Here is a 22,078-nt window from a genome sequence, read left to right on the forward strand (position 1 = left end):
AATTGTCTACTGCATACAACTTGACTTGTGTTCATGCTACCGTTATTAAAGATTTCCATATATCCTTATTCCTCCAAGAGACAGTGTTCCACTGGGAATTGTACCTGGAAGTCTCCAAACTAAGGCATGCACATACCACTTAGGATTACTACCTGGAGGGATAATAAATGTTCATATGCACTATCTGGGCTGCTGTTCCAACACCAAGAAATAAGCAACGAGAAAAATTGAACTAAGAGTTTATCATTGAAACCAGTAGGGGCAAAAAAGAAAAAAAAAATACTGATTTTGCTGTAGAGGATAAATTTACATTCATTAACCAAGTTCTAGCACTGCTCTGGATTTATTTTTGCCGAGACAAGAGACCTAACAGTTAGTATTCCATGTTTATTAATATAAATAGCATTGGTCAGGTGAAACTATATGCATCTAAACTTAAGGAAAAGGACGTCTGTCTTCCTAAGATTAAGCCCAATTTAACATTACGACATGTTTATTATATTATTTTTCGAGGGATTTAATAATCCCTCACAAATTTAATTTTTTCTCTTATTTCAGTTGGTTTCTACATCCTTTGAGTCGTAAATGTTAGGATTCAGTCATTTCACATCAGATGATTTAAGGGCTCCTGCTATAAAAAGAAACAACAAAACATACTCAAGAATTGATATTTTATTCCAAGTAAAGATAATATTTTTATAAACTGACAATCAGATCAAGATTTTGTATTGATATGTAGTTAAATAATATATCAGTCAATCTTTAAAGTAAAAATTAGTGTTGTGTTTTGTTTTTTTTTTACTGTATTCACAAGGTTTGCAACCATCCCCACTATCTAATTCCAGAATATTTTCTATTTGTATATAATTTTTATATTCTTTGTGGAAATATCTATTCATATCCTTTCTCTATTTAAAAATTTGATTATTGGTTTTTTATTGCAGAATTATAGGTGTTCTTTCTATATTTTGGATACCAGAATTATACCAGCTATGTAATTAAAAATATTTTCTCTGATATTATGGGGTGACTTTTCATTTTCACCATCAGTTCAGTTCAGTCACTCATCTGTGTCCAGCTCTTTGTAACCCCATAGACTGCAGCAAGCAGGCCTCCCTGTCCATCACCAACTCCCAGAATTTACTCAAACTCATGTCCATTGAGTCGGTGATGCCATCCAACCATCTCATCCTCTATCGTCCCCTTCTCTTCCTGCCTTCAATCTTTCTCAGCATCAGGGTTTTTTCCATTGAGTTAGTTCTTTGCATCAGGTGGCCAAAGTGTTAGAGTTTAAGCTTCACCATTTTTATCACAGTGTGCTTTAAAATGTATTTTTAATTTTTATGAAGTCAGTTTATGTATTTTATTTTTCACCTGTGGTTTTGATGTCATTTTTAAAGAGCCTTAATCTAACTCAAAATCTTAAAGATTTACTCATATTTTTTCTATGAGTTTCATAAATTTCTCTCTTATATTTAGGTTTATAGTTCACTTTTGAGTTAATTTTTATGTATAGTGGGAGGTCAAAAACTAGTTCCATGATTTTGATAAAGTTAATTCTTTGCCCCCCAAACCACCAGTCATAGCAAGAAAAATCTTACTGTAAACGTAGTAAAATACTACTCAAGCATGAAAATATTTGAAATGCTTACTTTACAAAGATAAGACTAAACATTAAAATTAGAAAGCACAAAGAAAAAGTGATACTTTATAGTGATAATTCCTCCAAATAAAGTGGACCTCTGACACATGATAGAATTTTATTATCTGCAGGTTTCTAATCAGGTGGGGCTACATTTATGGAAAGAATATGAATCTATACACACAGGGCATAATTACTTCACCAACCTTAATTTTTAAATCTAGTAGCTCTGCAGTGTTCCTCATTAAAGAATTACATATGTAAATACATGTACCATGCACACTGGACTCTCCCCATGTTGTCTTACTAGTTTGTCTTGAATGCCATAGTGGAATTTGAGGTCTCTGTAACATCCTTTTCTATCTCCACCTAGTATGTAATGTATGAGTGGAAGAGACATGACTGTTCCCTCTGCATGTAAACCATTTTGGATGATCTTATTCTTTTTACCTCCGTTACTGTTGCTATTGTTGAGTTGCTAGGTCTTATCTAGTTTGTAAATCCCAGGCAGAGAACAATGGTGTGTGTCTGTGTGACACTGGTCTGAGCACAAAAATTGGTTCCCGCTTTGTTCAATGTATTTGAATTTCAGAAAATTTGCTAAGAATATTGAAACAGATACTTTTCCTCATGATGTGATATGTAACTTGAAGCTTGGCTCTGCTGAAGCCATTTGCTTCTTTAAAACAAGCCAGTTTGAGGATGAAGCTGTCACAAAAAGGAAAGAATATTTGATAGGAACATAAAATGATGGAACTTTAGTCAAGAATCCTGACTAAAGGAGTAAGAGTCTATATCTTTTATTCACTTTTTAGTGAGTTTTAGTTGGGTTAGTATTTAACCAACTTTTAAGGCAGCAGATGCATAAATCATGCATTATTATTTTCTATACATGTTTGTTTAAAAGATACTATACATCAACTGTCTATATAGAACCTCTGCTGATTGACAAACTTTAAGGTTAAGAGCAGAACTTTCATATCACATTTACAGTTGACTTTCACATGTCTAAAATATCAAGTTTCCATGAATAGGGCTTTCCTGGTGGCTCAGTGGTAAAGAATCCACCTGTCAATGGAGGAAACACAGGTTGGATCCCCGGCATGTAGAAGATCCCACACGCCACGAAGCAACTAGACCCTTGCACCACAGCTATTGGGCCTGTGCTCTAGAACCCATACTCTGCAACACTTGACATCACCCCAGTGAGAAGCTCATGCGCCACAACTAGGGAGTAGCCCTCACTCACTGCAACTAGAGGAAGACTGTGCACATCAGTGAAAGCTCAGCACAACCAAAAGTAAATAAATAAATAAAAGTGTATAAAAAATTTCTGCCAATAAAAATAACATGCTCCTGATGTGTTTATGACTTGAATCTTCCTGACCCAGGTATCAAAACTCATGTCTCCTGCATTGGCAGGAAGATTCTTTACCACTGAGTCACCAGGGAAACCCGGGGATGACATTAAATCTCACTGATTTTGGAGATTTAGCTAAGTTTTTGACAGTGGTTTAATATTTGTATTGATATAATTAACATTTATTAAACACCTACTATCTAATAAGCACCATAATCACTGTAGCCAAATCCATTCACAGTTGATGATTTCCTTTAAAATTTAATCACAGAGGGAAATACATATTATTGTAAATGAAATAATGCAGAGATAATGACTTGCCCCAGGGAGAAGTCTGTTTTCACTCTGTTTCAAATATTTCACTTTGACTAGAAGGTCTTATCTTGGTAGAACCATGTGCTTTGTGCATTTCTGCTGACCTAAATATACTCTTTGATATGTAATGAATTAGTTTAAAAGGCCATCTAAATAACTCCATCTAGAAAACCTATTTTCCCTCTATTCTTACTCAAGATTTTGTTTTTTATATTTAAAGAGATATTTTCTAAACATGCATTAAGGAAATTTTGTTAACTGCTCTATCCTATATATGAAAAGCATCTGCATAAATATATTGATGATAATAAATATCTAGATTATCATACTTTATACACAATTCATATTATTATAATAATAATACTGGAAACATTTCTACCAAACAGATATATTTCAGTTTTGATTATGATCTGGCTTGTGGAAGCCAATGTGTACTTCTAACCATATTAAATCTGAACCCACTAAAATAGTCAAAAATTTTGAAAAATCTTTTTGGATCACATTATATGAAATATGTTCACTCATAAATGTATAAAATGCATATATGCATAATCTCACCACCTAGTACTGATGCTTAAAATTTTCATAGACCTCCTCTCTTCCTTAAAAAATGAAAAATGTAATACATACTGATGTATCTTGTTTATTTATTTATTATATTTTGAAGACTTAAAAGCTATTCTTCAGTACTCCAAGACATGTTTTAGTGACAACAGAACAGACTATTATTTTATAAGGATCCTTTATCATTTTGATATTATGCTAAATTTTGGGCAATTATGCTGTTTCCAATGTATTGTTCAAGGTAGACAGAAATGTTATGAATAACCTATACTTAAGTCCTTAAAGAAGAAATATAGTATTTTGCCTGAGTTGAAATTTATTAAAAGCAGTCATACCTTTTTAAAGATGCTAAAACATTGTCAAATCACCTACCAAACAGTCATGTGTGTTCTAAGTCACTTCAGTCATGTCTAACTCTTTGTACTCCTCTGGACTGTAGCCTGGCAAGCTTCACTGTCTATAGGATTCTCCAGGCAAGAATGCTGAAGTGGGTTGACATGCCCTCCTCCAGGAGATCTACCCACCCCAGGGATAAAACCTAAGTCTCTTCTGTCTCTTGCACTGGCAGGCAGGTTCTTTACCACTAGCGCCACCTGGGGAAACCAGACAGTCATACTGATTTACAAATGATATTATTTCAATGTATTAATTAAGATAGACTAAAGTTTTATAACAAAATATGTTGTTGTTCAGTTGCTAAGTTGTCTCCAACTCTTTGTGACCCTACGGACTGCAGCATGCCAGGCCTCCATGACCCTCACCATTTCCCAGAGTTTGCCCAAGTTCATGTCTATTGAATCGGTGATGCTACCCTCCTCTCCTTTTGTCTTCAATCTTTCCCAGCATCAGTGTCTTTTCCAGTAAGACAGCTGTTTGCATCAGGTGGCCAAAGTATTGGCCTAAAATCATATAACTTGTTGCAAAAAAAATAAACATTTATGGATATTCCTTTCAGTGAGGCCACTGTCATTCAATCAGTCATTAAAGACCAAGTTTCTTCCTCTTTGGCATCTGCATCAAGGAGGCTTGGAGGTAGGAGAAATAACGACCGCTTTGAAAACCTTGGCCTGAAATATATCATCTCTACTCACATTCCTTTTGCTGGAACTAAGTGTATGACTCCAAGGAGTCTGGGACACTTTTTTCTGAGCTGCTTCCAACCCACAGCAATATACTACGGAAGGGGACAGCCAGTAGTTTTTCTCTGATCCAAGTTTGGGCACCATTCTAACCACTGAGGGCATATCCACATTCTCCCCACCCCCTTCACAAGGAAGACAACTCAAATTTACCTCCCCTTATGTCATCCAGCTAAAATCCAGGTTTACCAGATAATGTAGAAATGTGGTTCCTTTTGGTCTGGAAGTTGTTCAGGTTGAGGTCATTTCTCAAGAGAGCATTCAGTTTTTCACTCCAACCCTCAACTGTCTGTAAATTCTCTGCCATGAAAGAGTGCTTATTTTCTTAAACATGTAGGCTACAGTCCATGGGGTTGCAAAGAGTTGGAAACAACTGAGAAAGTTCACTAACCATGCTAACAACTAGTAAAATTGGTAAGTTTAATCCATTAATGTGTTAGCTTATTTAACTGTCAAGAATAATTCCTGCATACTTTGCTTTTAAGTGAATGTATTATGTATATTTGTCATTTATAATTCTAAATTTCTATTAATTTTCCCCCCAAGAACTACTATTAAGCCTGATCTCCAGCTCTGAATTATTTTGTTGCAAACCAGAAATATCATAATCCTGCTTATAATAGCTTGTCTCTTTAGATTTCCATTGTGTTTTTAAAAATATTTTAATTTTTTTTGTATAAAAATAGGCTCAGCAGAAACAACTGATTGTCTTTACACTATGATATCAGAATCTTTACTTTCATTCTTCAGTCTTTTCATAATATAGATTACCCAAATTGATATTGGAGTATTTTAACTTGCCCCTGTGGTCCAGTGCTGTCATACTTTGTAACATGTTCACTGAATCCACATAATATCGATACTTTTCTAAACCTGTCTGAATACAGGTTTTCACATATCATCTCCTTTTCCACTCATAGTTCAACATCTATTTGTGAAATATAACACCCATAAAATTGTACTGTACTGAGATAATGAAAGTGATATGCCTCATCTTCAAAAACAAAGTTTTTTCTATCTCATGTAGCATATTAATTGTTGATGACAAGGGAATGAATTCTGGAAGCATTGCTTTTAGAGTGCTTACTATTTGGGCATGGATACATACCACTCACATTTATACCACTAAGGTGAAAGTGAAGTCGCTCAGTTGTGTCTGACTGTTTGTGACCCCGTGGACTGTAACCTACTAGGCTTCTCCGTCCACTAAACCTCATAGAACCACTAAACCTCATAGAAAAAACCTTGCAGTTAGGACAGGTGAAGATGCCCTCCTTAAAACCCACTAGTTCAACTAAATTGCAAAACCTGTGTATTGGGTATAAACACGACACGTTGCTTCACATCACAATGCCCTTTGTACTAGTTCTCTTGAGCTGTTATAATAGCTTGTCATAGGCTGGGCAGCACATAAACAATGGAAGTTTATTTCTCACAATTTTAGAGGATGGGAGTCGAAAATCAGACTGGATTCTGGTGAAGACTCTCTTCAGGTGCAGATAGCTGCCTTTGGCAGTTCTCACATGACAGAAACCGTGAGAAAGTTCTCTTCACTTCTCCAACAGTAACTACTTACAATTTGATCAAATTTACATCTGCATGCTTGAAGTTAGACCATAAGGAAAGCTGAGCACCGAGAATTGATGCTTTTGAACTGTGGTGTTGGAGAAGACTCTTGAGACTCCTTTGGCCTGCAAGGAGATCAAACCAGTCCATCCTAAAGGAAATCAGTCTTGAATATTCATTGGAAGGACTGATGCTGAAGCTGAAGCTCCAAATACTTTGGCCATCTGATGGGAAGAACTGACTCACTGGAAAAGATCCTGATGCTGGGAAAGATTGAAGGTAGGAGGAGAAGGGGACAGCAGAGGATGAGATGGTTGGATGACATCACTGACTCTATGGACATGAGTTTAAGCAGGCTCCGGGAGTTGGTGATGGACAGGGAAGCCTGGCATGCTGCAGTCCCTAGGGTCACAAAAAGTCGGACATGACTGAGCGGCTAAACTGACTTGAACATCTATATGCTTGGACTCTATACATATACATATATACAATGATTTTCTGTTCTGAATGTTCTGAATCGAAACTCATCTGTTTCACAGATTATATGACAGTTAAACCTAACACTTTACTATCAGCAATGCACTTAAGTGAACTAAAGAGACAAAATTATGACAAATATGATTTTTTTTGTACACAATGAGCAATGACAACTATGCAGTAACTATTCAAGCAGCAGTGATATTAACATCACTCTAAGACAAAGCTCAGTTTCAAAGTCATGTGGAATGCATGACTCTTAGAATTATGAAATGTTGTGAGGTATAGATACGTGTAATCTAATAGATTTCTAGAGAGAACTATAGGTAGAAAAAAGGAAAGAGCTACATTCTAAATCCATGATTTTAAAAATTGGCTTACTTTAGAAAAGTTATGGAGAAGGCAATGGCACCCCACTCCAGTACTCTTGCCTGGGAAATCCCATGAGCGGAGGAGCCTGGTAGGCTACAGTCCATGGGGTCATTAAGAGTCGGACACGACTGAGCGACTTCACTTTCACTTTTCACTTTCATGCATTGGAGAAGGAAATGGCAACCCACTCCAGTGTTCTTGCCTGGTGAATCCCAGGGACAGAGGAGCCTGGTGGGTTGCCATCTATGGGGTCGCACAGAGTCAGACACGACTGATGCAACTTAGCAGCAGCAGCAGAAAAGTTAAGTACTTTAATATCCTTCAATTAGTTATTTGACTGTGGTGAAATTTAGAATGCAGTGATAAAGCAGAGACCAAAATATATTCAAAATGAGCATATAATACATTGAAATTGACAGTAAACATACAAAATTTCCTGTTACAATTTGAAAGCTTAACAAAATTAAAAATAAATAAAATCAGAAAAGATGAGGAAAATGTAATATGCAACGGGTTAAATTCTTAGAGCTTTCAAGTTGTAAATATCAAGATTTCAGGGCAAACTGAGCACTTGATTGTCTCCCATTATGACCTAAAAATTAAGTTAAGGAATTAATTTTTGGTCAGCAGGAATTCCTAAAAGGAAGACTGTACTAAGTATGATCGAATTTCTTTTAAAAGCAGCAGTACAAAATTGGCAGAGTGCAGCTCTTGATATAATTTTCTGACCTTTAAAAAGGCTTTTGTTACTCTGTTTTACAAAGGACTCTAATATAATGGAAGAAAGTATGGCCTTGAAGACAAGCCTCTTGAATCTGTGAAAGGATGCTTTCCCTATCAAAGGAAAATGATACTAATTGAAATGGTTTGGAACTGAATAGAATATTTGAGAACTTAAAATAATCTAAATTCTAATTATTTCCTTTACTTTAGCAGCAATTTAAATGAAATATCAAACAAAAGTAGAACATGTGTATCCATTATAAACCTTGCACACTGGGACAAATGAAGCTCAGTCATTGATAAAATGCCATTCAATTATTAATTCTAATTAAATGCATTAAAATAAAAAGGCAAACATAGTGAGATTACTGATATGAATATTCTATATTGTAAATACATATGTTATTTTCATACACATACCATAGGATAATTAAGTTTATGGGGAAGGTTGGCTAAACAAATATACATGTATATAGATTTATACATAAAAATAACTTGCAGCTGTGCTTACAGAAAAAGAACATAAAAACTAAAAATTTCCAGAGTTAAAAAAAAGAAAAGAAAAAGAACAGTCAAATTTTTAGCTCAAGACCCACCTCTGTTAAAGCATTAAGAGGTCCACATGTTGTTGTGCTTAGTGTTCTTGGAGATTGCTTTATTTTTTTATTTAATTAATGTTCAGTTCAGTTCAGTCGCTCAGTCGTGTCCTACTCTTTGCGACTCCATAAACTGCAGCACGTCAGGCCTCCCTGTCCATCACCAACTCTAGGAGTTCATCCAAACTCATGTCCATCGAGTTGGTGATGCCCTCCAACCATCTCATCCTCTGTTGTCCCCTTCTCCTCCTGCCCCCAATTCTTCCCAGCATCAGAGTCTTTTCCAATGAGTCAACTCTTCACTTGAGGTGGCCAAAGTACTGGAGTTTCAGCTTTAGCATCATTCCTTCCAAAGAACACCCAGGACTGATCTCCTTTAGAATGAACTGGTTGGATCTCCTTGCAGTCCAAGGGACTCTCAAGAGTCTTCTCCAACACCACAGTTCAAAACATTCACAGCATCAGTTCTTCGGTACTCAGCTTTCTTTATAGTCCAACTCTCACATCCATACATGACCACTGGAAAAACCATAACCTTGACCAGACGGACCTTTGTTGGCAAAGTAATGTCTCTGCTTTTGAGTATGCTATCTAGGTTGGTCATAACTTTCCTTCCAAGGAGTAAGCATCTTTTAATTTCATTGTTACTTTTGTATAATTTACTTACGGGAAAAGCGTAGATCTAAAGTGTACAGATTCACGAGCTTGGTAGCTTGGGGGAATGGCGGCAAATTATCCCTTGTCCTAGGACCCCGCCCTTGGCCAGAATGGTCCCACACTGACTCTGGGGTGGCCTTGTGACTTGGGCTGGCCGATGGTATACTGAGCATGAAACATAAGCAGAGCTGTGAAAAGTCCATTCACACATACTTGCTAGAGTGCTGCTTTTGAGTGTGTGCATGTTAAGTCACTTCAGTTGTGTCTGACTCTTGAGACCCCATGGACTGTAGCCTGCCAGGCTTCTCTATCCATGGGATTCTCCAGGCAAGAATAGTGGAGTGGGCTGCCCTTTCGTTCTCCAGGGGATCTTCCAGACCCAGGGATGGAAACTGTGTCTCTTACATATCCTGCATTGCCCGGCAGATTATTTACCACTAGCACCCCCTGGGAAGCCCCAGAGTGCTGCTTTTAGGAACCCTCAAAGTACACTTGTGTGAGGGTTGTGACTTTTGTTAAATTAACATTTGTTGGAGTAGAGCCCCGATAGAGTGTCAGCTGGTGGGCCTCTGTTCAACAAAGACAACATGGTCCTGGGGAAAGAACACGGCAACCTTGAGTTGCCACTCAGAAGGTCAAGGCAGCTGCAGGCAAGAGGGTGAGCACTAGGATCTGGAGCATGTGCCTTTATGAGCCACAGGAGGTGGGGTGCTTTGAGCTTTCATGGGGTAAGGCCAGATTGTCGATCTAACCCAAAATAGTGAAATTATGGTAAGCTCCCAGGGGATCTTACCTAAGGGAGTATAGGAGGAGAAGGAGCTGGAAGGGGGAGAGAGTTCTTATCATTCACGAATTAGGGAAGTCTTATCAGAAACTTACTTGTGATGCTACAATATAGATATATTTCACAAACAATATGGATAAAATGAAATAGACACAAAATAGTGTGTACTCTGTGATTTAGAAATAAACTCAGGTTTGAGAGTGATGAGGAGTGTATGATAGGCAGCTTTTTTAAAAATCAGAATTTTTTCCATTATTTCATTTCTCATTTTATTTTTGTTCAATATGAAGCATACAGTTTATAATACTGATCTGTTGGTTTGTTGTTATTTTTCAGTAGCTAGGTCAAATCCAACTCTTTGTGACCCCATGGACTGTTGCATGCCAAGCTCCTCTGTCCTCCACTCTCTCCTGGACTTTGCTCAAATTTATGTCCATGGAGTCGGTGATGTCATCCAACCATCTCATCCTCTGCTGCTCCCTTATCCTTTTGCCTTCAATCTTTTCCAGCATCAAGGTCTTTTTCAGTGAGTCAGCTCTTCACATCAGGTAGCCAAAGTATTGGAGTTTCAACTTCAGCATCAGTCTTTCCAATGAATATTCAGGGCTTATTTCCTTCAGGATTGGCTGGCTTGACCTCTTTGCAATCCAAAGGGCTCTTAAAACCCTTCACCAGTACCAATTTGAAAGCACTAATTTGAAAGCATCAATTCTTTGGTGCTTAGCCTTCTTTATGGAGCAATTCTCACATCCATACATAGTTACTAGAAAAACCATAGCTTTGACTATGCAGACCTTCGTCAGCAAAGTGATGTCTCTGCTTTTTAATATGTTGTCTAGGTTTGTCATGGGCTTCTGGCAGTGGCTTAGTGGTTAAGCATCCACCGGCCATGCAGGAGACTAGGGTTTGATCCCTGAGCTGGGAAGGTCCCCTGGAGAAGGAAATGGCAACCCACTCCTCCAGTATTCATGGCTGGAAAAATTCTGTGAACAGAGGAGCCTGATGGGCTACAGTCTACAGGGTCGCAGAGAGTCAGGCATGACTGAGTGACTGAGCATGGACTAGGTTTGTCATAGCTTTCTTTCCAAGGAGCAAGTCTTTTAATTTCATGGCTGCAATCACCATCTGCAGTGATTTTGGAGCCCAATAAAATAAAATCTTCCACTTTATCTCCTATTTGCCATGAAGTAATGGGACCAGATGCCATGATCTGTCTTTTTTAATATTGAGTTTCAAGCCAGCCTTTTCACTCTTCTCTTTCAACAACAGCAACAACAACAATCTATTGGTTATGCTATCTTAAATTATCGGTGCTCTAGTCCTGCTATTAGGAAATCCCATAGGCAGAGGAGCCTGGTGGGCTACAGACCATGAGGTCGCAGAGAGTCAGATACAACTTAGCAACTAAGCACACACACACACATACACACACACACACAATCCTACTATTATAAGGAAATTTAAGTTTAGAATGATAATCTTACATTTCCTAACTTGGTTGGTGGATATATAGTTGATTTCCCTTTGAGAGAATTCATTATGCTGAACACCTATGATTATAGAACATTTTAAAAATTAAACAAGCCTCTAAACCTACTTTAAAAATGTGGATGGAATATCCAGTTTCCTCGGGAAAAAATTACATACCAAAACTTACTGTACAAAAATTAAAAATTTTAATATCTTGATGAAAGTTGATGTAATGAATTTAACTGTTAAAAATCTATCTACCATTAACATCAGATCCAGATAATTTTACAAAATTCTTACCACTCAGGAATGCAATAATTTATACCTCTAATTACATTTAAACTAATTCTGGGAAAGGCAGGTGAGAAAGAGATGCTCACAGGAGATTTCAACTACAGCCATAATGTTTATTTCATTAAAAAAATCTCTAAAGATAATATGACAGCATGTTAAGATTTAACATAGCTCAGCTTGAATACACATGAGTATTTGCAAGTATTAGACATCTCCATTCCCATAATGTAGTGATGGGCAATGGATGATTTTCAGTTCACATATTCTACTTTTAAAAATTGGGCTGGCCCATCATCTATGGCTGCGAAGAGACCATGCTGATCCAGATAGAAGAGACCAAGAAAAATTCTAAGTTTTCTGATGCTCAGTGATAGATTATCTCTATAATGATATAGTAGGACTACGTGCTTCCACCATTCAGAAGCTAATTATTTGGGGCTTTCCAGGTGGCCCCGTGGTAAAGAATCTGCATGCCAGTGCAGGAGACTCGGGAGGTACAGAGTTGATCCTTGGACCAGCAAGACGCCCTAGAGTAAGAAATGGCAACCCGCTTCAGTATTCTTGTCTGGGAAATTCCATGGATAAGGGAGCCTGGCTGTCTATAGTACACGGGGTCACAAAGAGTTGTACATGACTGACCATGCATGCGCAAATCAAGCTATTATTTTACATGCGTTTATTATGTAAGTAATTATGACTATTGTAGAAATGGGAGAAATGCAGACTATTTTTCACAGATTGTTAGACAATATGTCATAAGGTTAAAATACAATTTGTAAAGAAACTCTGTAACTTTATTACTAGCTCAGTTCAGTTCAGTCGCTCAGTCATGTCCAACTCTTTGTGACCTCATGAACCACAGCATGCCAGGCCTCCCTGCCGGGGTCCTGCCCCGGTGGATCCAAGGAATTCGAAGCGGGGATGGAGTCGGCGAGGAAAACTTATTTATTTATTAATATAAGATTAGATTAAGAAACAATAGTATAGTAGGAAAATTAAGTAGAGAAAGAGGGCTGAATAACTTGGATTATGTGGAAGACCAATAAAGTTCCAGACAAGGAGCTTGCACCATCTACGTTAGGCCACCCGCGTCCGTTTGAATATCGGAGAATGCCCCGCCTTGGGCTCTCTCTCTTACGGATCTTAGAAGCCGGGACAAATAAGTAGACATGATGAGCCTCCCTGCTCCAGATGGGAATTCAGCCGGAAAAAGAAAAGAACGACATGGGGAAGCCCAGCATCGGTGCAAGACTCCAAAAACTATTTTTCAAAATCAGCTTATATACCCCAAGTTGTACATAAAGAAATAGAGTTATGCAGGGGCAGCAGTCCTGACCCTCATTGAGACTAGGCTTTCTTTTTTGCATACCCTCCCGTATACAAAAGGTCTCAGGTGGTTTACATTATCTTCTGGCCAAGAGGCTTGTTAACATTTTTATGGCCCTCTTCCTAGATAATTGTCCAGAAAACTCCTTTTCCCTAGAAGTGTTTTTTCTTTACTCTGCATCACCCTCAAAGTACAAAAAAGTTACATTCCTATAGAACAAAGGTGCAGTGGGTTATAACAAAGAAAGTACTTAACTCAAAGATCTAGTGTTGCTAATACCAGGTCTACTACCTGTTTTTCTACATACCAACTATACCTAAAAATAAAAGATATGAAAATTTGGCAACAAGTATTGGCTCAACAAATGAAACCTTTAATCAGTCCTATTCTAATGATTTTGACTCCTCCGAAGCCTCGACATTCCTAGGATGTTTTAAGCTTCCTGTGCCTCCTGCAGTCAGGAGGCCTCAAACAATCACATGTCCAGCCCTACGAGTCCTGCAGGCAGCTAAAAAGCCATCAGAGGGGGTTTTGGATTGAAACACTCGTATTATGCCCAGGAGATTTATTATCTAAAAGCTCCAATTTTTTTCCAGAAAAAGATGGTGGGGGGACAGTCCCCTGTTAATGACAGAAGAGTAGGTAGAAAGCATAACATAGTAAAGCAGGCAGATTCTGGTCTTGGAGGGGTGGATGCTCAGGAATTTCCAGGGGGAATCCCTGAAGCCGAACGCGTCCTTGTGTTTTGTCAGGCTTCCTTCCGCATGACCTTGTCACGGGTGGGATTCCTCACGCTGGCTCCTGACACCTCCCTGTCCATCGTCAACTCCCAGAGTCTACCCAAACCCATGTCCATCGATTCAGTGATGCCATCCAACCATGTCATCCTCTGTTGTCCCCTTCCCCTCCTGCCCCCAATCCCTCCCAGCATCAGGGTCTTTTCAAATAAGTCAGCTCTTCCCATTAGGTGGCCTAAGTATTGGAGTTTCAGCTTCAACATCAGTCCTTCCAATGAACACCCAGGATTGATCTCCTTTAGGATGGACTGGTTGGATCTCCTTGCAGTCCAAGGGACTCTCAAGAGTCTTCTCCAACACCACAGTTCAAAAGCATCAATTCTTCGGCACTCAGCTTCCTTTATAGTCCAGCTCTCACATCCATACATGACCACTGGAAAAACCATAGCCTTGACTAGACAGACCTTAGTCGGCAAAGTAATGTCTCTGCTTTTGAATATACTATCTAGGTCGGTCATAACTTTCCTTCCAAGGAGTAAGCGTATTTTAATTTCATGGCTGCAGTCACCATCTGCAGTGATTTTGGAGCCCCCCCCAAATAAAGTCAGCTACTGTTTCCACTGTTTCCCATCTATTTGCCATGAAGTGATGGGACCAGATGCCATGATCTTCGTTTTCTGAATGCTGAGCTTTAAGCCAACTTTTTCACTCTCCTCTTTCACTTTCATCAAGAGGCTCTTTAATTCTTCTCCAGTTTCTGCCATAAGGGTGGTTCATCGGCATATCTGAGGTTATTGACATTTTCCCCAGAAATTTTGTTTCAAGCTTGTGCTTCCTCCGACCCAGGGTTTCTCATGATGTACTCTGCATATAAGTTAAATAAGCAGGGTGACACTATACAGCCTTGACGTACTCCTTTTCCTATTTGGAACCAGTCTGTTGTTCCATGTCCATTTCTAACTGTTGCTTCCTGACCTGCATACAGGTTTCTCAAGAGGCAGGTCAGGTGGTCTTATATTCCCATCTCCTTAGCTGATATTAAAATACATGATATCTGTTTGCCTCAACTTCCACATCAAAATTAATACCCATGAGAGGTTAATTCTCCCAGACAAATTTGTTGGGTTACTTAGCTATCCAGCCAGTACAAACCCAGGGTCTCCCCAGGTCTAGTCAAGACAGCCCTGTTATACAAGCTTGTGTGTTTGCTCATTCAAGTCAATCATGTCTGACTCTTTCCAACCCTATAGTAGCCCACCAGGCTACTCTGGCCATGGGATTCTCCAGCAAGAATACTGAAGTGGGTTGCCAAGTCCTCCTCCAGGAAATCTTCCTGACCCAGAGATAGAACCTGCATCCCTTATATCTCCTGCTTTGGCAGACGGGTTCTTTACCCATGGGCTCTACCAGGATGGTCATATAAATCACATGATCCCCTTCCAAGCCAGCTCCAGCCAGAAAGCAAGCAAGGTGAGCATGGAGGGCCCTGGTGCTTGTCAGGGGAAGAGATGCTGGCCAGAATAAGTGAATTTGGATCAATAAATGTTGCTTTGAAACTTTTATTCTTAAAATTTACTGTATGCAACATTTTTTTTTTACACTGAAGAAAATATGTCTTTACACTGCAACAAATATGTCTTGTAGTTTTTAGTCACTAGACTACTGGTGGGAGCATTTTTTAAAATCATATTCCTTCTATTATAAATATTTTGAGTAAATATTTTTGCCACCAGATCTTTGCAGTCAGTTTCTGCATGTGGATTAGCTGTGTCAAATGCTACATACATTTTTATATATGTCATTTTATACATTTTATTGTATGTCAAATGCTACATACAGTTTTAAATGGTAAAGATGTTGTTAGTTTGTTTTCCTTCCTGAATAATTGTGCCAATTTACACTTCCTAAGCTGTTTGCTTTACTTGCCTACATATAGTCTTGTCAATCTGAGTTCTTAATTTTTAACTCTCACAGTTTAACTTGGGGAAAATGTGTAAAGTGTTGTTTTTTTATTTCATTTTTTAATTTTAAGTGGTTTTGAATTATTTCCATTTTTTAACCATCTACACATATTTTCTCAATGATGTATATATTTTACTCTCAAAGTAAATTATTACTATTATTATTTCCTATTGCTATTTAGCACACTATATTTAAGAACATACATCCTTCATAGCAAATTCTTCCCGGCAATCATTTGCCTTTTCCTTTTTATTCACTGGTGACTATGCCATAAAGATCTATTGTTTTCCAGTTATTTTTAATAGAAGTAGATCTAATAGTTTTTATGTCTTCTCTTAAACGTCATTTTAAAGAGACTTTCACATCATTATGGAAATATACATTTTCAGTTATTTTTTATTATGATGATATTATTTATTAATAAATGTTTAATAAACAGATTTTGTGTTGGCATGGTGATTATAAATTATATATTACTAGTGGTAACATTATCTGTTCATAACTTTCTTTTACCTGAAGATTTTAATGTCATTTTTATCCTGTGTTTTCTAACATATATTTACATCTCTTTCTGAATTTTCTGAATATAACCAGTATGTTGCACACAGACCTACAGTATTAACATCACCTAAGAGCTTGTAAGAAATGTGGAAACGCAGAAAGTGTATTTTAACCAAACCCCAAGGTGATGCATAAACCCATTAAAATGTGAGAAGACTATCTTAGATAGAACCTCTGGAAAAAAAACTAATTACGCTTTCCACATGCCATCCTCAGATTTGCGTGTCTTATCAGAGTCTGCTACTAGTGGAAACCAGCACTAAACTGGCTTGCTTTCTTTTCTGCCACCAGTTGTCAGTTTTTATGTGTCTTTCCGATATTCAAGTCTATATACCCTGAGTGTGTGCTTTTTCATTATAGATAAGGCACATAAATGAATTCTTTATTTTCTTTAGTTTTCTTTTTCATCTTCTCTATTCGCCTGGACATGCTTCTTCAAAAAAAGAGAGAACCTGGCCTTTTGCCACCTTCATTTTGTTCCTGTCTGAACTTAATATTGGAGAAGGAAATGGCAACCCACTCCAGTGTTCTTGCCTGGAGAATAAAAGAAATGACTCAATTTTTTATACAATATATCATTCTTAATTGCATTCTACTCCAGCATATATTTCATTCTTTTTGTGTAATTTTTTGGTCACCTATATGGGATTCTGGTCATATAGGCATCATATTGGTTATTTATTGTCCAATAAATGAGTTGTTTATTGTTATTTATTATCTGGCAACTACCAAAGTCCTGAATAATGAATCAACCAAGTAATCGTATGCTTTCTGTTTGTTTGTTTTACTCTATTTTGTAATAGTGGTATTTATCTTTTGGGCTTGGTCATGTCAATTCAGCCATTATGAATGATACAAAATAAGGCTTACTATGAAAATTAAATTTATAGGTTAAAGCTGGGGAAATAAAGATCTGAAAGATGACAATTAACAACAACAAAGAAAAAGTTACTCACAATTGACCACAAACGTGTACTGGTGAAGAAATTTATGGAAGAGTCTTATTCCTTTGTCCATGGTAGGTCTAAAGTTGCTATAGGTCAACTCTGTATGTAGTCTGGAAAAAATATGGACATGGGATTAAGGAATACTAGAGAACAGTGGAACTTATGAGGAAGAGTACAACCAGTGAGAACAACTGACAGCTACTCCTGCTTCACATGCTTTCTACACACAGCCTCCTTAATGTTATGTGTGGAATACTTGACAATTACTCGATTACCCCCTGGTCCAGTCTTGACAAGTGGAAGATGGAAGCTAATAAATAAGTGTTTCTTACAGACAAACCTTTTATAAAAACAACTAGACAAATTTTGGATTCCCTAAGTTCATGATTTCTCAGTTTATTGCATTGATATATATTACTGAATGCTTTAGTTACTCTTAAAAAAAATGACAAAACTGATTTTAATTTAACTTTACATAGTTGCCTTAGGGTTCCCACTGCTTATCAAGAACAGTCACTATGTGGTGGGTTTTGCGGTTATCATCATGGTACTTGCTAACATATTCTAACGATATCTATTGCTTTGCCTTTAGCACACAGTGTAGACTCTAGTTCTAGTCATTTGTCCTTGTATTTTGAATCTGCCTATACTGCCATCTTTCAAATGTTGCTGTGATAGACAAATGTCCTGTTCCACTGATACTTTGCTTCAAGTATGAGGCTCTTGCAGTGTTGGGGAAGTATCTTCTACCATATCCCATTTGACTAGTTCACAATTATGACAATAGCATCTAGACTTAATTACCTTAATCTGTTCTTCAAAAATCTTAAGAATTTTCTTCTTTTTCTACTATGTTTTAGTCCCATGCTTTCTAGAACTTTTCTACCTACTTTTCATCTATATCTTGTTTTCTCAGGAATATGTTTCTTTCCCTGTACACCTAATATAATAATCTCATACAGGCTCACAGGTGATCAATTTATATTAAAGCAATTCACACATACAGAATGAATATTGGAGTTGACATGATGTAAGTGAACAATGAAGATAGATTTTTTTTTTTTACTTTTTTCTTATGACTTTCTCTCAAGGAACATGTTTTAGCGTTCTGTATTTTTCCAATATATGAAAAGTATACTGAAACCTCATCTCTCGGGAGATAATATTACTAATTCCAAATTAAGAATAAAGCTCAATAGTGTCTAGAGATATTGACACAAGATGGCAAGTGGCATTCTGAGGTCAAGATATGGTTGTCATAACTGTAAGTAAATATCTGCCTATGTGAGTCCATCCCAGGTTGAAGGATTGGGAAAGAACTTGAGGAGTGTTCAATATCCAGAAAGTTATCATCATCATAGTATATTTCTTAGTATATTTCTTAAGTAATGAGTAATAAGAAGTTTACTTAACAAGATAAATACAGTAGTGGATGTAATTTTCTTTAATAGTTACTGTCTGCAATTTAAAAATAAGTATGTCTTTTATTGATTTTATTAGGTATTAAACCAAATGCAAACTAAGGAATCATTTAATTTTGCATTGCTGTATAAGAACATTTTGCACACACATCAAAAATTGCAAACAAGTATGTAAACAAGCTCTAAAAATTCTTATCAGAGGATTCTTTTTATGCACAACAGCTGTTCAGGGAAGTGACTTGGCTAATATTACTCTGGACCACTACACTCAGCAGTATCTAAGACAAATATTTAAAGCTTACATGAAATGAATTATTTGTAATGTGAAGAGTATATTTTCCTTACATTTTGATAAAATTTGAAACCACTACTAAATCCTACTTTTATCATATGAAAATGGAGAATTAAAACTTTAATAGTTCTAAACTGGAAAAGGCAATGGCAACCCACTCCAGTACTCTTGCCTGGAGGAACACATGGATGGAGGAGCCTGGTGGGCTACAGTCCATGGGGTCGTGAAGAGTCAGACACAACTGAGCGACTTCACTTATACTTTTCACTTTCATGCATTGGCTCAGATGGTTAAGTGTCTGTCTACAATGTGGGAGACCCGGGTTCAACCCCTCGGTTGGGAAGATCCCCTGGAGAAGGAAATGGCAATCCACTCCAGTACTATTGCCTGGAAAATCCCATGGACAGAGGAGCCTGGTAGGCTACAGTCCGTGGGGTCGCAAAGAGTCAGACATGACTGAGCGACTTCACTTTACTTCATGTATTGGAGAAGGAAATGGCAACCCACTCCAGTGTTCTTGCCTGGAGAACACCAGGGATGGCAGAGCCTGGTGGGCTGCCGTCTATGGGGTCACACAGAGTTGGACACGACTGACACAACTTAGCAGCAGCAGCAGCAGTTATTTTAAACTATTAATAGAAACTTTTTTTCTATAAAACTTTAATAGAAAGAAAAATAGGACACATGAAGAATAGTGAATCATTAATATGACATAAAACAGTATCTTATTTTCTGGACTACAGCTGATATTACAAGCATGTTAACTTTTTGACAAATAGTTTATCATCAAGTTCAGGAATGATGTGTCTTTCTGTAAAATTTTAATTCAGTTGAAAACCTTGAATCCAAGATGTGGTAAAATATGAGAAATACACAGATGAAAGTATAAAGAATAGAATATATAGATGACATAAACTATAAGTGACAGCATATCTGAAAGAGATTTTGGAAAGTGATAAATTATTGTTTCCTAAAATATGTTAACAAAATTAGAATATAAGCTATGGGTAAAAAAATTAAAGCTGAAATTTTAACAGCACTATGACTTCATATATGCTGATATGATTGAGAGACCTCAAAAGAAAAGTGGCCGTGGGAAAGGGACTAGCTAGAATAGGATTGTAAGTCAATAACAGAATATATAAATATAAATCTTAAAAGGAATGGTAAAATGTTGGATATTATTTAGATGAAGGTAAAAGCAGTGAACTGATATAACTCACAAAGAAAGAGAGCATCATAGGAGATTCAAAATCTGCACTAAAGAAATCATTGAAGGCAAGAAAATCTTGACTTTCATATGGTTATACCAAAATCAGATCATCTAATAAATTCTGTCTTTTCTGATAATCTGCATTATCATTGACTGCAATCACAACTGACTGATTAAACTTGAAATCAAGTTTAATACACCATAGTGATTATTCCATTTTGTTACACACAAGGACAAATGAAACAAAGAGGAAACAGCATATCTTGAACTTCTATTTTTCCATTTAAAAACCCGAATGAACATTTTGGCCAACCCAATATTTTCTTATTGGTTTACTTTCAATATGGCTGTATTTTTACTTTAAGTTTATCCCTCATGTAATTTTAATACTGTAACCATCATATCCTTCACATCTACTGAAGCCCATAATGTACTGTTTTAAAAGCTGGAATTAGTTGTGCTTCAAATAAGTTTTATGAATTTAAAATGTCTCATATTTTGCTGTATTTTAGATTTTTCTTCAGTTTTTCTTCTTTATCCAAACCTTTCCTGTTTTCATTACCTTTAGTTTGAAAAACTTGTTATTAATTCTTCTGTTAACAAACAATCACATCTTTTGTATTTTAAATGTCTTTATCCCCCTGTTAAAAATATTTCTTTATCTTCTGGTCCCTATTATTTCCAAGACAAAATCAGATTTCGTTTGTATAGTTGATTTCCTTTATATAATGCATTCATATTTTTCTCTAGCTACTTTCAACATTTTAATTTTTTAGTTTTCAACAGTTTTTCTACTTTGTAGGTGTGGTTTTCTTTGTATCATGTATGCACCTGTTGAGCCTTTTGAAATTATAAATTTATATTTTTCATCAATGGTGAGAAATTTTAAACCATTAATTCTTTTTTATTGCTTTTGCTTAATTCTGCCTTTCCTTGCCTCCTGTAGCTCCAATTGTACATTTGGTATTCACCTGATATTTTTCTAGAGGTCGCTAAAGACAATGTCACTTTACTAAAAACGTTTTTTTCTCTGTCATACAGATAGATTCTATTGGTTTATCTTCTAAGTTACCAACACTTTCTCTAACTTTTTCCAGTATGATATAAGACTCATACAATGAAGTTTTTATTTAAGATATTGTAGTTTTCACTTAAACAATTTATATATATATATTTCTGTAGTACTTCTTCACCTGTTTACTCATTATGACTATGTTTTACTTTAGGTCCTTAAACATGTGTATAATCCTGCTTAAAAGCCATCTTCAAATTCTAGTATTTGTATGAATTTTTTGTAATTTGTTTCTACTTATTTCGTTCTTATCTATTGGTCTACATTTTCCTGTTTCTTCATATAGCTCATGTGGTTTTTTTTTTTTCCATCATTTTAACTATTTATTTTATTTGTGTATTTTTGACTGTGCTGTATCTTCGTTGGTGTACGGCCTTTTCTCTAGCTGCAGAGAGCAGGGGCAACTCTCTAGCTGTGGTCCTTGGGCTTCTCACTGCTGTGGCTTCTCGGTTGTGGAGCAAGGGCTCTAGGGTGCTTGGGCTTCACTAGTTGTGGCACGTGGTCTCAGTGGTTGTGGTTCCTGAGCTCTTGAGCACAGGCTAAATAGTTGTGGGTCACGGGCTTAGTTGCTCTGCCATCTGTAGGAT

This window comes from Ovis canadensis, chromosome 18, assembly GCF_042477335.2.
Source record: "Ovis canadensis isolate MfBH-ARS-UI-01 breed Bighorn chromosome 18, ARS-UI_OviCan_v2, whole genome shotgun sequence".
Taxonomy (NCBI): Eukaryota; Metazoa; Chordata; class Mammalia; order Artiodactyla; family Bovidae; genus Ovis; species Ovis canadensis.